Consider the following 18038-nt stretch of genomic DNA (forward strand, 5'->3'; position numbering starts at 1 on the left):
AATATTCCTAGTGAAACTCCACAGCCCATTGACCACAGGCCAGGATTTTAAACCATCTCCCTGAGCCTGCAGCCCTGAGCACTGCTGGTACCAATGTGGGTGTAGGAAGGATTGATCTGTCAGTCAGAGGTAGGGGTAACAGAGCAGGCTTGGCAGAGAGAGGAGCCACAAGGCTCAAGAGAAGGCTTAGGGTAATGAAGATGTTCCTATTTAAAGTCAGCAGCAAAGACAATCCCTGGCAGAGGATTTATCCCAACCGGGTCAAGCTAAGATTGTGGTGAGGCACAGCAGGTACTTTGCTTTTTCCTCTGCCAGCTGACAGACATCCTCAGCATGCACTGGGCAACCTGCTCTCAGCCCCAGCCACCAGCATGCTGCCCCCTCTCATCCACCCACCAACACCTTCACCTTCTTGCTCAAAGCTATACCTTGCACTGAATGGCTTCTGTGACCAGGAATTGATTCTGTTGAGGACTAAGAGGAAAATGCCTCTACTGCACTGTGGGTCCCCAGGAGAGGTGTCAGCTCCTGTACTGTGTCAGGCACAGGCTGCACAGGCTGTGCAGACAGGAGGGTCCCTCAGTCCCCCACCCTGCAGAGGGCTCCTGCAGCACCGGGTGCCCATCCTGCCCTCCAGCCAGGGCCAGAGGTACTGCCCAGGCTGCAAAATCATTGCCAGTCATGACACATAGAGTAGAGTAGAGTAGAGTAGAGTAGAGTAGAGTAGAGTAGAGTAGAGTAGAGTAGAGAAGAGTACAGTAGAGTAGAATAGAATAGAATAGAACAGAACAGAACAGAACAGAATAGAAAAGAAATACCCAGTAATAACACTTTAAAAGAAAGATTATTACATAGTTATAGGGGTCAGGTCAAGACCTGGGCTGTACACAAAGATCTGAATCTGCAGGTAGGCTTTCCATATCCAGTGACTAACTCTTAATAGTGATTAGGAAAACTTACTTCCTGCTCAGAAGAGGCAGCCAGTCATTGGCAGGGATCATTTTAAAATCTCTTAAATCTGCAATGAACCTCACCATCAGGTAAGCTTCTCTCTCCACAGGAGGATCACCTTGTGGGGAGGCTTAGGAGAGGGTTGATGAGGTCCTGAGGGAAGGGATTGCTCTCCCCTGCCTACCCCTCACCAGCAGCTTAACCTGAGGATGATGCTCAGAGGGTGTCCTTCCTCTTGCTCCAAAGACCTGAACCTCCCACCTGCAGATAAAACACCAGGGCAGCCTGGACTTGGATAATAAAGCTTTCTTTTTTCTTTACCACAGTCATATTATAAAACTAAAATACCCGTAAAATAAAAAAAAAAAAAAAAAAAAAAAGTGAAACCTATAAAATACTTAAAATATTCACTAACTTGGTGGGTTTGCCAAACCTTTCCCATGGATGAAAGCACCCTGTGCCCCAGGAGCCACGGGAGAAGCAGAGGAGCTACAAGGAGAACAGCTGCAAACTGCACATTGCCCTTTGCCAGGGAGATGCTCAGGGCCCTCCTGCTTGTGAGTGAGACACTGCTGTGATCCTCTGGGAATGTAGCACAGGGAATGTAATGACAAACGAGCAGCTTGCTGCTAATCATTAGCCTTTAAAAAGGATGCTGAGTAGATATAACCTGAGGGACAGGAGAACTGAGGAAGGGACTTCTGCTGCCTCTTTGTCCTGCTGGTGCACAGCAGCATGGGTACAGATCATGAGCCCATGTCTTGGGGTCTTGTCTGGATGCTCAGGGTGTGATCAAGCCCCTTCTCTTCAGGGCTGGAAATGCCTGATTACCTCATGCCCTTGGATTGCCATTCCTGGTCTTCAAGAGATTTCCAGAGGAATGGGATGTCACAGAACAGAGCCAGGTGAGCAGGCATGCAGGGCCAAGTTTATAAGGAATGAGTTCCCTTGGAGATAACCTGCCTGCAGCATTTAGGTACACCAACATTGTTAGAAAGGGGGATCAAGGAAAGCTTAATTATGCATTATTTTTAAAAAAAATCTGTGTTACTAAGCCACTGGGAAATCCTGACTAGACTCAATAGCCATGACAATCCCCCAGGCTTTCTGTTCAGACTTCCTGAAACACCTCTAATTCCTCATCTATTTCTAATTCTCCCAGCAGAACCTATCTATGATTTAACTTTGCCAGGTAATGAACAGCACCTGTGCTAAAAACCATAGAGGTGACTAAAGCAATTTGCAAGCAAAAGGAGTTATTCTGGACCTCAGCCCAAATGCTGTGGAATTCCTAGAGTTAAGTACTAGGCTGAACAGAAAATTAAGTGTAGGAGAGACAGAAAACCAAAGAAAAGTGAGGTGAAATAGATGTGGATGTAGAGGCAAGGACCTCAGCAATGACTTTACTGTGGTGGGTGTTCAGCAAAGCCACCATTTCACTGACTTCCCTGGAGCCCTTCACTCCTTGCCATGGGGACCCCTTCCTCCCTGTCATCCCACGAAGCCTGGACACCACCCTTGCCTTCCTCCTTGCTCTGGCAGCAAGGTGATTTAATTTAACACTGAGGAGTTGGAGACAGACTCCTCAGACAAACAGCATTTGGCTGAGCATTTCCCCACCAAGCCAAGCTGAGCAGCTGGTTCAAAGTGGTAGGAAGTGGTGTGGGTGGATGCTTGAGGAGCTTCTGTCATCAGGTGACATGGCTAATAATAAGAAGAGTCCTCTCTTCTGATTCCCCCAGCAGCTTTTGGTTCTCCTGGGCCTCCCACACACATCTGATGGAAACTTCAGCCATGGTTCAGGATGCCTGCCTCCTTCTTGCAAAAGGACAAGAAGAAAAAAATGAGTGAGGGAAGCAGTCTGTGCTATTGCATGGCCAAATGATTATGAGGCTGAAGGAAATTCAGTTTCAAGTCATTGTATTAACAAAACCAGAGCACGTTTTGAAGACCAGGGTTGAGGTGAAGCTCTTGCTGCCCATTCAGTGCAGTATCTCTGCTTACCAGCAGCAGGGACAGAGGCAGAGGTCTGCCAGCCCCAGATATGGAATCCCTCCTGCCTACCTTCTTTCTTGGGTCCTGTACAGCTCCCATCCCTTCCTGCCAAGGAGCAGGTCGCTCTCCAGCCTGCTGCCAGGTGATGTGCTCCCTCCATACAGGCAATGGTGAGTAGTGCAGAGGGGCCCCCATCTATCACCCAAATGTCCCACCAACAGGGCTGTGTGCTGGGGGTGATGCATGAAAGTGGATGCAGCTGCAAGCCCAGGGAGTAAGATAAGCTGATATAGTGGAAACACAAAGAGAAAGCAGGAGAACATGCAAACAGCCAGTCTGTCTCAAGAAAGAGCAAAGATTGCCATGTCTGGAGCTGATGTCCAGGTCTGTCATTGCCTGTGAGGTCATTTGGGGTGACTGCAGGAGGTACGGTCGGACCTGCAGGTGCTCAGGCTGGACCCAGCACAGGGCAGGTGTGAAATACAGCACCAAGGTCTTGTCTGGTCCCCATCTTCAGGAAGGAGAGGAGAGCATGGGAGTGGCTGGATGGTGACTGTGAGAGCATCTGGAGGGGAGCCCACAGCACCAGCACGGGGCAGAGGCAGGAAAACCACACTCCTATGTGCTGGGTTCTCTCTCCCTGTTTGCATCTCACTGCAGTCTATATTTGGAGATAACTGATGCAATGTTAAAAATAAAACACACTTCAAAAGAGAGCTTTACACTATATAAAGCTATCTTTACAGTAGTATTAGGCTGTGTTCTCTCTCCTTTGTGTGCCAGTTGCCAGAAAATCCAATATGAGGCTGTAATTTATATAGCAATACATTCAGAGTTCATGTGGCTGTTAGCACTGAAGCACACTCAAAAAAATTCAGGACAAACTTCTAGTAGCTTCAGTTTGGAAGAGTGATTTATTCCAGGAACAAATATCCACTACAAGGCATAACCCATCAAAACCTGCTGTGTGTCTGATTTTCTGGAGCCACAGTGTGTGTGAGCCACCACAGTCATGGGGATTCCTCTGCCTTAGGAGGGCAAAGAAGCAACAAATGATGTATATAAAAAGATATATTGATATTCTGACACAAACTATACAACCTGCCATGTTCCATCAAGCTCCTTTGTCTCTAGAAAGCTTCCCTTAAGAGAGGGACTATTTACAGTTCTGGGTTATATATAAAATGTAAGGAAGAAATCCTTCCCATTGTCACCAGTCTTGCCTGCAGGATGAGGAGGGTGATTTTCAGATGGTAATCCCAAACCAAAACCAAAGCCAAGCCCCATATCTAGTCAATCAGATATTTTATTCGTTGTTATTTGAATGTTATGTAAACACAAACAGTTCTAAACTTTCATGAGTAAAGTAGAAATACACAAGATATTTCAAGAATGGATGCTTTTGTTGATTTTTGCTTTACAAGTTCTTGTAGCTTTTTTTTTCCTCCTGAATTGTGATGAAGTTGCAGGAGACAGAAGGACCTTACATCGTAAGTATGGTGCCAAAGGCAATGAGATGTCAGTAACATCAGTCTTCAAGTGAAACACAACTTTGTCATGTGTGAGAGCAGCTACACTGGGTCAGAGCAGAGGTCTCTCCAATCCACCATCCAGTCTCTAGAGTAACCAGAAGCAGATGCTGAGGGGAAAAGTGAAGAGTCCAAATAACCAGAGAGCCCTGGATCCACTGGGACACATCTCCAACTCCCAGCAGCCAGCAGATCAGTTTATCTGAGCCATGGATTTCATCTGGTCCATTGTGTCAAATGGTCACATACAGACCTTTCCTGCATGCATTTCTCTGAATCCCTGCTAAATGCAGGTCTCTGGAAGGCCCTGTGATCTTTGGATTAAATGAGGGTATGAAAGAAAAGTATGTTTGTTTATTTTTAACTTGCTGCCCATGAAAATGTGACTTGAGTTTTCAGAGCGATCCCTTTCCATCCACTTTCTTCATGTGGTTCACCAGAGGATTGTGCAGCATCATATGCCCCCACCCTGGTGTTGCTTTTCCAAGCTGATGAGCTCAGGTCATCTCCATCTCTCCTCACAGAGATATCATTTCATTATCCCCAACATCTGTAGCTCCCCATACACCTGATACAAAGTCCTTTGTGGAGCAGAGAGCTCAGAGAGTATTTAGAGTGGAGGAAAGTCCTTACACTCCATCCCCTGCCATCTGATCCAGACCCATCTGCGTTACCAGGCACTGCAGGATAAACCAGATTATGTTCATGGTTGGGACTAATCAAGGTAATTAATCCATTTATATATTTAGTGTGCCTTTTGCTAACCATAATTTTTTCTCTTTCATGTGGAGCATTTAAGGAGGACTCCACAAAGAAGCAATGTCTGAGCTGGGGTGCCCAGGCAAGTACTGAAACCTCAGGATGGGGGCTCAGGAAGCCTGGGGGTTGGGTCACTGCTCAGCCACTGGACTCATCATTGTGGTGCCTCAGAGGACAGAGGTTGCTACTTTGGGTCACCTCCCCTGTCAGTGATGGCAGGTTTGGCACTGCCAAACCCTGTGTAAAGAGTCGTTCTAGAACAGTCACTGTGAAAAATGAAACAGATCATTCTGCAAAGCTTTGTCAGGGGTAGGTGTGCACCTTCAGAGTGGTAGCACAGCATGATAGTGGCTGGTGCTTGGAGTGAGTTTGGGATGACCAAAAAATGACCCAGAGGTAATACTATGTTATTGAGCTATGCAGACATAAACAAATAAGTATTTTTAAACGTTTTTGAAATGAAGGCTAACAGTACCATGCTTTTAGAGGCAATTTATTCAAGCATCCAACCTTTGGCCATTTATTCATACATACTATTAGCATTAAAAAACATACATTTTAGAAAGATGAAATTTTAGAATAAAAGGAGACTAATTTATTCATCTAGTCATGCTTCTTTTTTATTTTATTTTTTATTTTCACAGATGAAGTACTGTCATGGTTTAATCCTAGCTAGTAACTATAACGTAGTTATAGCATAGCCCCATACTAGCTGCTATGAAGATAATTAACTCTACCCCATCCAAACCCAAGATAATACTTCAGAGAATGTTTGGTTAATAAAAAGCAAACCTCCTTCAACCAGTTGTGAAAGGTGCAAGACATACCCTTTTAACAAGTCCCGGAGATGTCCCAGAGATGGCCCCTGTGGTGCAAGGCTGGTGGAAGCCATTGATGAACCAGGGAGGTGGAAGAGGGCTGCTCACAGAGCACGTTTGGTTTGGGGCTGCAGTCCCAATGCCCCACTGGGTGCCACAGGAGGACACACCATGGTCAGGGCTAACAGAGAAGGAGAGGGAGAACTGCTTTGCAGCTTGTGCACACCTCTTCTTCCCACTGCATCTACACTGAGATAATACATCTGCAGTGGTAAGCAGCCAGAATCCTGGTTGGAGGCTTTCTGAGCCAGAGGATGCTGCCTTGAAGAGCAAGTTGCTGTGGGGAGGAGGTCAGCCTACTGCTGAAGGCTGGATGGGAGTACAGGGGGTTCTTAAAAACCATCAGGGGGTTTTTGGAGGTCTCTTTGCTGTCCTTATTAGTATTAACACTGTGCTTAGGAGAACTAACCACCACTTAAATAACATAGGCACAAAAGCCCAGATCATATGGTCCAACATTTGCCATTAAATAAAAAAAGGCATAGGCAGAGAAGCAACCCAAAAGTGTTTGTTGACAAAAACAACCTCCCTTCCACATTTCAGCCACCTTCCTGTCCTAAGCTGGTTACAGGTGTTAGAGTGAAAGATGTTGCTCAGAAAGGTTTCAGAGGTGAGAATGAAGCATTCTGGATGCCTGCAAGGAGCTTTTTCCAGCACAGAAATGCTAGTAGCAAAACTGAAGGTGTGAGGGATGGTGGGAGAGAGGGTGGGAGGCAATCCTGCTAGGACAGGCACTGGTGTTTTGACAGTAAGTGAGAAATGATGCCTGGGAAAGGAATGGAATATCACTGTAAGAGAGGAGGGAGACTGGTGGCAGGGTGGATAGAGAGAGTTGGCATGTTCAAAACAGTGAGCTAGGAAAACAAGCTTCATAGCAGGATCTGGGGGGATATTGGTAAGACAACCTTGCAAATATCAAGACATTTGAAAATCTGGATAATAATTTTAGGAGAGAGAAAAAATAGACAGAATTGTGGAGCAGTTTACTAAAGGAATCTGCAAGACATGCACATCACCTAGATGTGGGCATCTACAGAGACATCCAACCTAAGGTGACTCCTGGGCTGCAAGTGCAAGGATGGAGGTGTTTGCCCAAGATCTGATAGAGATGCATATTGGGGAGAAGACCAAAATTTTTAGGCAGCCTGGATTTCTGTTGATGGCCTGAGGGGAGATACTGCTATTAGAACAAGCAGATCTGAAGCAGAGATACAGCTCTGTATATATCAGCCAACGAAAAAAGTTCCCAGGGCCACACACATACAAGAGGAGATGTCAGCCAGCACTGGTCTCTGGAGTAGCTGTGTCTCCACTAACCATTCAGGTGAAAGACCACTTTCAAAACCACCCTCCCACTGTCAGACAGCAGCCAGAAACAATAGACACTTCATATCCAAACACATTGTGTCAAGGGTGGCAATTTGCATCGGTTGCACATCAGGAGCACAGACACAAAAATTTAAGCCATTTCCAGGGCTCTTCTTCTAAACAGAGCTTGTGAATCTGGAGACAGGAAAACTCAAGGAGGCAAATTTTGGGATTACATAACAATCAGCAGGAAGAAAGTACCTTTTCCAAGAAAATGAAGGCTCTCTTCCACCTCTACAGAGAAGAAAGGGGAGTGGAGAGAGGTCTATATTGGAACCAGTACTGTTTAGTATCCTCATCAGTGACACAGACAGTGCATGTGCAGCATCAGCAAGTTTGACAACAAGCTGAGTTGTGTGGGTGACATGTCTGAGGGATGGGATGTCATCCAGAGGAAGATGGACAAGCTCAGGAAGTGGGCCCAGGTGAACAAGTTCAACAAGGTGAAGTGCAAGGTCCTGCACGTGGGCCGGGCAAGCACAAACAGGTTGGGGAAGGAAAGGATTTAGAGCAGCCCTGAGAAGGACTTTGCAGATGAAGGTGGATGAAGATCTGGACATGTGCGATGTGCACTAGAAAATGAAGCATATCCTGGGCTGCATCAAAAGAAGTGTGGCCAGCAGGTCCAGGGAGGTGCATCTGCCCCTCCATGTCACTTGTGTGAGATCTCAGCTGGAGTACTGTGTCCAGTTCTGGAGTTCTCAGCACAGGAAAGACATGGAGCTGTTGGAGCAGGTCTAGGGGAGGGCCACAAAAATTACTAGGGGAGGAACACAAGAATATCAGAGGGAAGGAACACATCTCCTATGAGGAAAGGCTGAGTAAGCTGGAGTTCTTCAGCCTGGAGATGAGAAGATGATGTGGTTTTTCAGTACTTAAAAGGGGCCTATAAGAAAGATGGGAACAGACTTTAAAGCAGGGCCTGTTGTGATAGGACAAAGGGTAGTGGTTTTAAACTAAGAGGGAATAGATATAGACTAGATATAAGGAAAAGAAGTTTTATAATGAAGGTGGGGAAACACTGGAACAGGTTGTCCAGAGAGGTGGTAGATGCCCTGTTTCTGGAAACTTTCAAGGACAGGTTGGATGGGGCTCTGAGCAACCTAACACAGCAGAAGATGTCACTGCTCTCTGCAAGGGGGTTGGACTAGATGACCTTTAAAAGTCTTTTCCAACCCAAAACATTCTATGATTCTATGATTCTATGATGTGGAGGACAAGCATCTTATTATAATGGCTTGAATGGCTTACTTGTGTACTGGTGTATGCAGCCCCTAGCCCCCTTGGTTGGTGTTTCCTCACTAGCCCCAGAGTGATGGGCAGACCTTAAGTAGCTGTGGTGAGCTCCTCTTCCCAGAGTCATGAAGCTGAAAAACCTTGAATATCTACTGTGTTAGGCACATGAAATTCAGAGCAAAAATTAAATGTTTCAGTCCCACTTGTGAAAAGACAAATGCAGTCTATTGTATTCCACTCCAAAAAGCTTTTCAGAAAAGAAGAGTAGCATATGACCCAAAATAATTAACCTAGTAAGCAATAATTCTTAAAACTTCCTTCAAAAACCAGGTTGCAAGAGTTATCCTTCCAAACCAGGCAATCAGCAGCATGCTTTCCTAGATGCTGCCACCTCTCTTTCTGATATATTACAACTTCTATTTACCATGAGCATTGCCTGATTGTTATAGCACAACATACAAGGTATGACAAAAAATGTCATTACAATGTTTCATTCAGCAGAGCTCAAACTGGTAGGAATTTTGGCTGATGCATTTTGGCTGAGGATACTTCAGTACATCTGACCTTCCCATAGCATTGTTCATCTTCACTTGTCCTGCATTTTAGTAACTTAAGAGGATACCCAGAAATGCATTTAGGACACATATCAATACCAAATAGTGACCAATGTCTTCAGAAGAATGAAGCATCAAAAGTTTGTTGCAGTGTGTCTCTGGAGCAGTGCTGACTGCTGTGATTTCTTCCTGAATACATTTTAAATGAATTCTGCATTTCCAGACCTATTCTAACCCTAGCATGGGGAGCAGGCACAGCTTAAAGAAATGCAACTAATTTTTAATTGCATCTTGTTCAAAGCTCTGTAACAGTTTAGGTTCTTCCAATCACATCCATAACCTCTGGCACACTCATACACACTCCTTGTCAGCTACTTCCATCCTACCCAGTGATAAATGACAATGAAAATGCTTTACTGAAAAAGTAAAGAGCAAGCTGAAACATAGGATGTTCCATGTAAATATAAGAAAGAGCTTTTTCACTATGAGAGTGACAGAACACTGGAATAAGCTGTCCAGTGAGGCTATGGAGCTTCCTTCTCTGGAGACATTCAAAACCTCCCTGGGGACATTCCTGTGTGACCTGTTGGAACTGGAGCTGGACTCAATGATCTCTCCAGGCCCCTTCCAACCCCTAACTTGCTGTGATGCTGTGACTCTGTGAAGCATTTTGGTTTTGGTCTTACATGCATATTTTTAAAGTGCTCTGACACAGAGTCCATTATTTTATCAACAATGTTTTATCTGGCACAGGAAATTCAAAATAAATGTTTTGGAGGCATTATGGAGCCACCGTAACTGAAGTTGGAATAAGAATGATATTAATGAGCAGAAAGCCCTCTCATATCATTTCGTGTGCCTTACTCAGCTTGAACATTCACAGACAATTTCCCTTTTCCAAGTAATTGTACATTTTACTAGTCTTCACCATGATTGCACAGCTATCTACATATTGAAGAGTTAGCTGGGTGTCACAGTGTATTTTCCACTACTTCTACATATTCATAAAGCTCTTTCTGAACGCCCACAATTAGGCTGGAGTATTTTGCTCTGCAGCTGACATCCAATCTATCTGACAGGTTTCCCAGCCACAATTGATGTTGTTGTCATTGCCCAGAATTCTCATTATGGGGTGCCACAGCAAGATGTTCAGGAGAATGGTATCTCTTGTCCATTTGGGCTGCAGATTCCCATTCTGGATGAATGTTTCTTTTTTTTTTAAGGGGAAAATAAACTCAGGCTGCCTGTAGTATTTTGACAAAAACAAGTCTATGAAAAAAATGGGTTTCAGCATCAGAATTTCTGATAATTTTCCCCACAAGGCTTTTACCCCTCCTGACCTATTCTGGCTGGATGTCTGGCCCACCTGAAGATGATAACACCAACTCTATCAGCTCTTGACCCATGCAGAACTGCAAACCTGTCCAGCCCTAAAAAACACATTTGTATGTTCTTAGGAAAAGCTGCAAGGTCCCAACAGCTAAAGCTTTCCTGGGAGCCTGTCCTAGCTGGGAGCATGCCTGCTGCTGGCTGCCCCTGTCCCAACCAGTCACAGCTGTGGGTGAACTCTCTGGGGGCAGAAAAGTCAACAGAAGAGTTTAAAAGTACCAGGAAATTCAACCTTCAAAGTCCACTAGTGTTTTGGAGGACACTGTGTCCTTGAGAATCTCCTTTGATGGAAATAATTGTGACAGCCTTTCTGCTCAGGACCACAGCAAATGTACACATGCCCAGGACATATTCTGGGCTGTAGGGCTTATTGGTCTATACCCTTTACCTGCAGACTCCAACCATGTGCAGGAAGGTCCAGTTTCTGAGAAAAGACTTGCTCGAGAGAGAAAACAGACCACTGCCTTTCCTTGTGTTGGTAATGGAAAATTTTCCCTGCCAGGAACAAGTGCAGAGGGACATTGGATATCCTGACCCACAACTAATCCACCCTGCTGAGAGATTAGGAGAAGATACTGTTTGAGATAGCAAGAAAAGGAGTATTGTAAGCATCACTGCAGATAGACCAAGGCAGAGGCAAACATAATGGAGCCAGGGTGACAGAAAGGTGGCAAATGCTGGCAAATGCAGGCAAGACATCAGAGCCAGCTAGGCAGAGGTCCCCACTAGCCCCCATGCTGCCTGTTTCCCACAGGAGATCCCCCAATGATTCAGGGCTTCAGCTTCAGGCAGGATTAAAATCCTGGACTGACATAGCACACCCATGGGTGTCCCCAGTGCAGGAAAAACTTCTGCCAAAGCTATCCCCTTCCTGGTCATCAAAGTCAAGTGGTCATAAGACTTAAGCCCTCCCAAAGCCATGCTTGAATAAGGCCAATGCCAGTGGAGCTGTTTGGGCTAACAGACCCCACCCCCAGCTTGTTGTGCATGGGAAAGCTGCAGAGGGGGACACATCAATGGAACCCACACTCCCCACCATTTTCCCTCTGGAGTCCTGCTTCTTTCTACACAGCCAGTGCAAAACTGAGTGTTAGAAATTTCAAACATGAAGAAGGTAAAATGTTCATTTGTTTCAAGTGCTTTCTGAGCACCCAATGCAATTCTTTCATGCTTGGCATATCGACACTCAGCTACAGTTTGTTCAACTGTATTTGAATGTTGAAATAGAGTCATCTGATAAATTAACATGAACATCTGGCTCATGTTAACTTCTCCCCAAGCTTTCTGCTTTCTGCTGATGAGAGGAGGGGTGGTATTCCTCTGAGATGTCTCAGGACTGATTTTATTTCTCAGTCCTTCCACCTTCTTCTGAATGATCTCTCATGATGCCTCTCCCTCAGTCACTCTATCCCTTATCTCTTTTGTGATGTAATGCCTATTTACATTTCCAATATGCTAAATGGTTTCCTAGAAGTTACAGCTTTAAACAATGCTAGGAAAAATATTATTGATCACATTGGTGGTAATCAAAATTCTGGTCAGGGAAAGCAAAATGCAATTATTCATTTTCATCAGGCAAGATGCTGCCCTGCACCTGAGTTTATTAACCAGCCAGTGTATCTGATCTGGGGATGGAAATGAAATGCTACCAGACGTCAAAGAGGAGAAAGAGAAAAATGTGCCCAGCTGGCCCACAGCTTTCTAAAACCCTCCCCTGTCTCTGCACAGCCTTCTGCAACTAATTTGACACATGCTGCCCCAAAGGACAGTGTGAGACACAGACTGCTTGTGCAACAGGACAAGTATTTTTAACAATTGAACACCTTTTTTTTCTGGCCTCAGAAGTAGCTGGCAGTGCTGTGCTGTTTAACAGGCAAGGCCAAGCTCCCCAGTGCAGGGAGAGCAGTGGGGCAGGAGCCCAACCTCTGACACCCCAGGACACTTTGAAAATTGTGTGTGCAGCCCTGCATTTAGCATCCTCCTTATGCAATGTGTTTTAGGAATTAAAAAGAAACATGAGGCAAAAAAATCAGTATAAAAAAATGGCCATCAAGGTCAGTATATTACCTCAGGTACATGGTTAGCTCTTTTTCCTTTTTAAAAGAGCTAAATATGTCCCCTGATAAATATTCATATTTTCTTCACTACTAGAAATGTTCTTGGGCCTCAAACTGTGCATTTTATTAGCTGAAGCTATCAGCCTTAGCGTGGTTCTTAACCATAACTAGGCTAATGGACCATGTAGCTAAATTAGCTATTGCTCTCTCTTGGGACTAAGAAGTCTGTTTTGGAAGTGTAAATGGCTTTGGATTTATCAGGGAAAGCTTCTTGGTGCTTTTTCCCTTGCCAGAATAACGTCAGGAGGTGGCTGCAGAAAGAGGACTTTAACCACACATGCAAAGGTATCTTCAGATCAGGATCCAGGCCAGTGAAAAAGAATAAACACACAGTTGACTGGTAAATATCTTTAAGATGACTGACACGCTTTTATGAACTTACAGAAAAAAAAATAAATCAGAATATATAAAATAATCAGCAAGAACTCAAAAGACTCCTTAGCAGGACAGAGGCAGTGTTGGAGGCTCAGATGTTCAGCTGTACAGCTGCTACCTCATCTGAATGACAGTGAGGATATTTGTATTACTTTATGATGCCTCTTGTCTCCAAACCATTTGTGTTCAAAAAATAGGGCAAGAGGTGACAGATAAACTTCTGTGTAAGCATGGACTTCTGGACATACTTGTGTTTGCAAAGGGCCATGGCTTTGTTCTCAGGTATATTCTTGTGTCTAAGAGGTATGCTGGTACAGGGCTGCTCCACATAGTTAAGGCTGAAGTTTGTTTTGCGTTTTGTGTCTGATATGAATGGCTTCTGTCATCTGAGAACAACCTTCTTCCTAAGAAGAGCCATCTCCCCTGAGTCATCCCATAAACACAAGTAGGTTTTTACTTTTTTGTGGGCCAAACTCTGGGTGGGATGCATGGTGGGAAAGAAGGACGACAAAGACACTTCTTGCATTGCCACTGGGCCAAAATGCCATGGACTTAAGAACCATTTGATTCTTACAGGTCTGGTAAGAGACACTGTCTGTGACTGATCAGGCTGGTCTTCCAGCAGTGAGGTTCATCAGTTCCAGGTGCACCCTGGGGGAGAGACATGAGCCTGGTGGGCTGGGGACACCTCCTGGGGGATGGAATCAATCTCTGCTTGCTTCACTGTGGGCAGTAGCACGATGGTAAGTAGGGAAGGATGAAGCTTAAAACAAACAAAACCAAACACAAAGTCCTCCAGCTACTGTCTACTCATGTCCCTGTCCCCCATCTTAAACACCAGCTCCAGCCCCTGATCTAGTGAGATGCATAAGAAGGACCCACCAAGCTCTGTCCAGAGGAATTCTTCCCTGCCAAGGACTGCTCTTCTGGTGTTAGATAGATGTCTGTGAGACCTGTACAATGCTTTCATACTTAAATTTAGGTAGCTGATGAACACTTTGATCTATTGGATTTTTCTTCTTCCCTGCTACAGCACAGTTTTCTCCTTTTTTCAAAGCTCTGGTGATGCTGTGCATCACCTGGTCCCCTGAGCAACTCCATATTTCATTTTGGAAAGAAAATGCTTTTAGCAATATTTTTTTTAATGCACTTTCTGTGCCTGGTACTGTGAATAATGTATGCACTACCAAAGCCATATGAAATTAGCCCATCGTGCTTCTAAAAACCCTCTTAGCACCCAGGGTTTCCATAAAGTCAGGTAGAAAGGTTTTTGCTACTGACTTTTTTCTGTGCCTCATTTTTTGGCCAGATATGCCCTTTATCTCTGATATTTTTGACCAGTCGATAGCTTTCATTTCTTTTGAAGAAAATCACTCTGTGGATCTGTGAAAACCAAAGGTCTCAGATGAGAAAATTTAATTGGGTTGTTAAATCATAAGAGCATGAAAAAAATAAAATAAAGTAATACAAATATCCTCACTGTCATTCAGATGAGGTAGCAGCTGTACAGCTGAACATCTGAGCCTCCAACACTGCCTCTGTCCTGCTAAGGAGTCTTTTGAGTTCTTGCTGATTATTTTATATATTCTGATTTATTTTTTTTTCTGTAAGTTCATAAAAGCGTGTCAGTCATCTTAAAGATATTTACCAGTCAACTGTGTGTTTATTCTTTTTCACTGGCCTGGATCCTGATCTGAAGATACCTTTGCATGTGTGGTTAAAGTCCTCTTTCTGCAGCCACCTCCTGACGTTGGTCTCTTTTGCCAGACGACTTTCAACAAGACAAGAGGGCATGGTCTTAAGTTGTGCCAGGGGAAATTTAGGTTAGATATTAGAAAGAATTTCTTTATGGAGAGGGTGATCAAGCATTGGAATGGGCTGCCCAGGGAAGTAGTGGATTCTCCATCCCTGGAGATATTTAAAAAGAGACTGGATGTGGCACTCAGTGCCATGGTCTAGCAACCGCAACGGTGGTAAAAGGGTTGGACTCAATGATCTCTGAGGTCCCTTCCAACCCAGCCAATTCTATGATTCTATGATTCTATGATTTAATCAGGCAGTTCTTGGTGGTATCAGACACAACCACAGAGATGCTGGGGGGCTTCCGCACCCAAGCCAAGGAGCCCATGGTTTCTTTTTGCACACACCATGGTTATGGTATTTATATTCTGTATTTACATCATTACTGGATGTTGCTGGGGTAGGTAACACACTTGCCCTCAGGGGAATTTGAACTCCTCTTTGCCCTTCAGCAAAGGACAGCCATTTCTGTGCTCTCTCATGTTCCCCAGATGGAAATCCCATTTCCAGAGCACTCCTGCTCAGAGTCTGCCCAGAGGCAAAGCCCACAAGAAGCTGGCTCAGTGGGAGGCCCCAGAGCCTTCTGGGGGAGCAGAACCTGCTCTTTTGTCTGTCAAGCAAATGGAGAACAAAGGTGGTGAAGCACAAGGCCAACATTTGCATTTAGAAAATGGGAGGAAGGAAAGGATCAGCTTTCCCATCGTATTGATTTCCCAAAGGCATGACAAGCTGGGCTGACTTTCTCCTAGATTTTTGGCTTCTCAGTCCCATTCTGTGGCTTTCAATCTGCAGCTTAGGTTCTGTGCGTCATGTAAATAAGATGAAACAAGCCACATGCAAGGGAGCAGAGGGAATTTAAAAATCACACATTTCCTTGTCTCAAAGGCACTACTAAGCGTTCCTATATGCATTTTCACACCTAAACATTTTTTTGTCCCCTGCCTCTCCACTTCTTTCTTGGGCATTTATTTCTGTCGAGAAGACTGACAGCTTTTGAAGGAAGAGCTAATTGGCTCAGCCACACATGGATGCTGCATGAGGAAAGGCACTCGTCTCTGCTGTGTCAGATGAAAGCACTTCTGCTATCTGTTGCATAATACACAAAATCAGTTATGAAAAAACCACGAGACAGTGAACAACTCAGAATCTTACCATAGTCACAAAGATTAAGCATTTTTATTGATTTTCAGCTTGTGCAAGAGGTGAGCATGAAGCACAGCCCCACTCACCTAAGCAGCAAGGCACCCATCTGTGCTGTGACACCAGAGGACAGAAGGCATGGAGACCTGCCCAGCTGCCACCCTCAGCTCAGGGTAACCCCCTTCCACCCTAGCCTGGAAGCAAACAAGGGATCTTTTACAAAATTCAAAAGGGCTTAAAAGTTATCAAAACACATTTCTGAAAACCACCCACATAGCCCTGGCATTTTTGTAATTGTTAAAATAAGAGTCACAGCAAACTACAAACAAAGTTAAATTTTCTGAGGCCTCTTCCCTCATCTCCTGAAGTGTTTTGGGCACTTCACTGAGGCGTTACTAGTTTCAAAATGTATTTGAAAGCTTCTTCAAGGGAGACAAAGTGATCCCCCAAATGTGCCACTGAACTCCACAAGAATCCACTTTTCCATTAAAAAAACCATCCTTAGCTGCTCTAGCTGGAGGCTTGGGGTGAGCAAACCCAGGGCTGATCACAGCTGGCCTTTGGCTTAAGCCTGCACCCCTGTGCTTCACCCTCTGCTGCTCTGCAAACACAAGGGCCTCCATTTGTTGCCCTTGAAAGGCCACTGAAGTCAGATAAATGGTCTCAGCTTCTTTGGAAAAGAGCGTAACACAATTTTTCAAGTTTGTAATTCTAAGAGGAAGGAAAAAAAAACCCTAAAAAAAAAAAAAAAAAAAAAAAAAAACCAACAAAAAAAAACCTGTATCAGGCTACAGACACCACACACAACTGAGTTTCACTTTGTCTGGAAACAATACAAAATTCACATGCAAAGCATAAGGAGGACACAAAGGGCCCTGTCAACCCCTACGCACTCTCAACAGAGAGGTTCCCTCCGAGCCTATATAAACACCATATGTACCACAGGGTTTGAGGAATCCTGGGGACAACTACGACTGGATAAGAGCCACCGAGCCAGAAGATAATCCAAGAGAGAGAGAGAGACAAACAGGCACATTAGACAAAGGCCAGTACAGTCCTTACAACAATCCATCACCCACACAGCGTGGCGAGGGGCTGTGCTCAGCTGCTGAAGGCAAAATGTGGACAAAAGATTAATTATGCCCTAAGTAACAGCTCTTGGTGGAAAGCTGAATCTCTGCCGTGAAGAGCAGCCCACTTGAACCTGTCAGATCCCCTGACAAATACCAGTGATGCCCAGGAGGCCAGCAGGATTTGCTAAACTTCAGGAGAAAAAAATAGGCATTTAAACAGTGTGGTACCACCCCACTCAGCCAGGACTGCTGACAAATGATGGAAAGTGGTTTGGTAAGCAACCCCACCAGCTCTCTTAGCACCCTTGGGTGTATCCTATCCAGGCTCATAGACTTGTGTATATCTATGTGGTGCAGCACACTGACACTCGTTGTCACTCTGAGTCACTGGAATGTATGACATGTTCAAACAGGAGGTTCCAACAGCACTGACATTTCTCATGTCTTGACTTAACCAGATGAAATGCATATATATGGCCTCTCACCTTGCCTCTGTGTGGCATCTCAGTATATCTGCTGCACACAGCTTGGTTCTTATGGAGAAGCAGGTGGAAGTGTGATATGCAGGAGCCGTGGGCTGCACTGCCTCCCACAGCTTGGACTGCACCTATGTGGTAAAACCATGCCCTAGCTCTGCAGGCTACCAGACGAGATGTAAATCACAGTGATAGCAGGGATGGCTGCTCAGAGACTAGCCATGGGCTGGCTACCTGTCTGCAGGACACTGTTCCTGAGATATTAGAAGTTGTCTGCTGGAAGACATCACTTGTGTAAATGAGATACTACTAGAGGAGTAGAAAACCCTTTGGATGATAAATTGCTCTCCTTGAGACCTATGGCAAACCAAACCCAAAGCTGTAGTGCCCAGCATGTA

The sequence above is a fragment of the Calypte anna genome, chromosome 2 (assembly GCF_003957555.1).
Source record: "Calypte anna isolate BGI_N300 chromosome 2, bCalAnn1_v1.p, whole genome shotgun sequence".
NCBI lineage: Eukaryota > Metazoa > Chordata > Aves > Apodiformes > Trochilidae > Calypte > Calypte anna.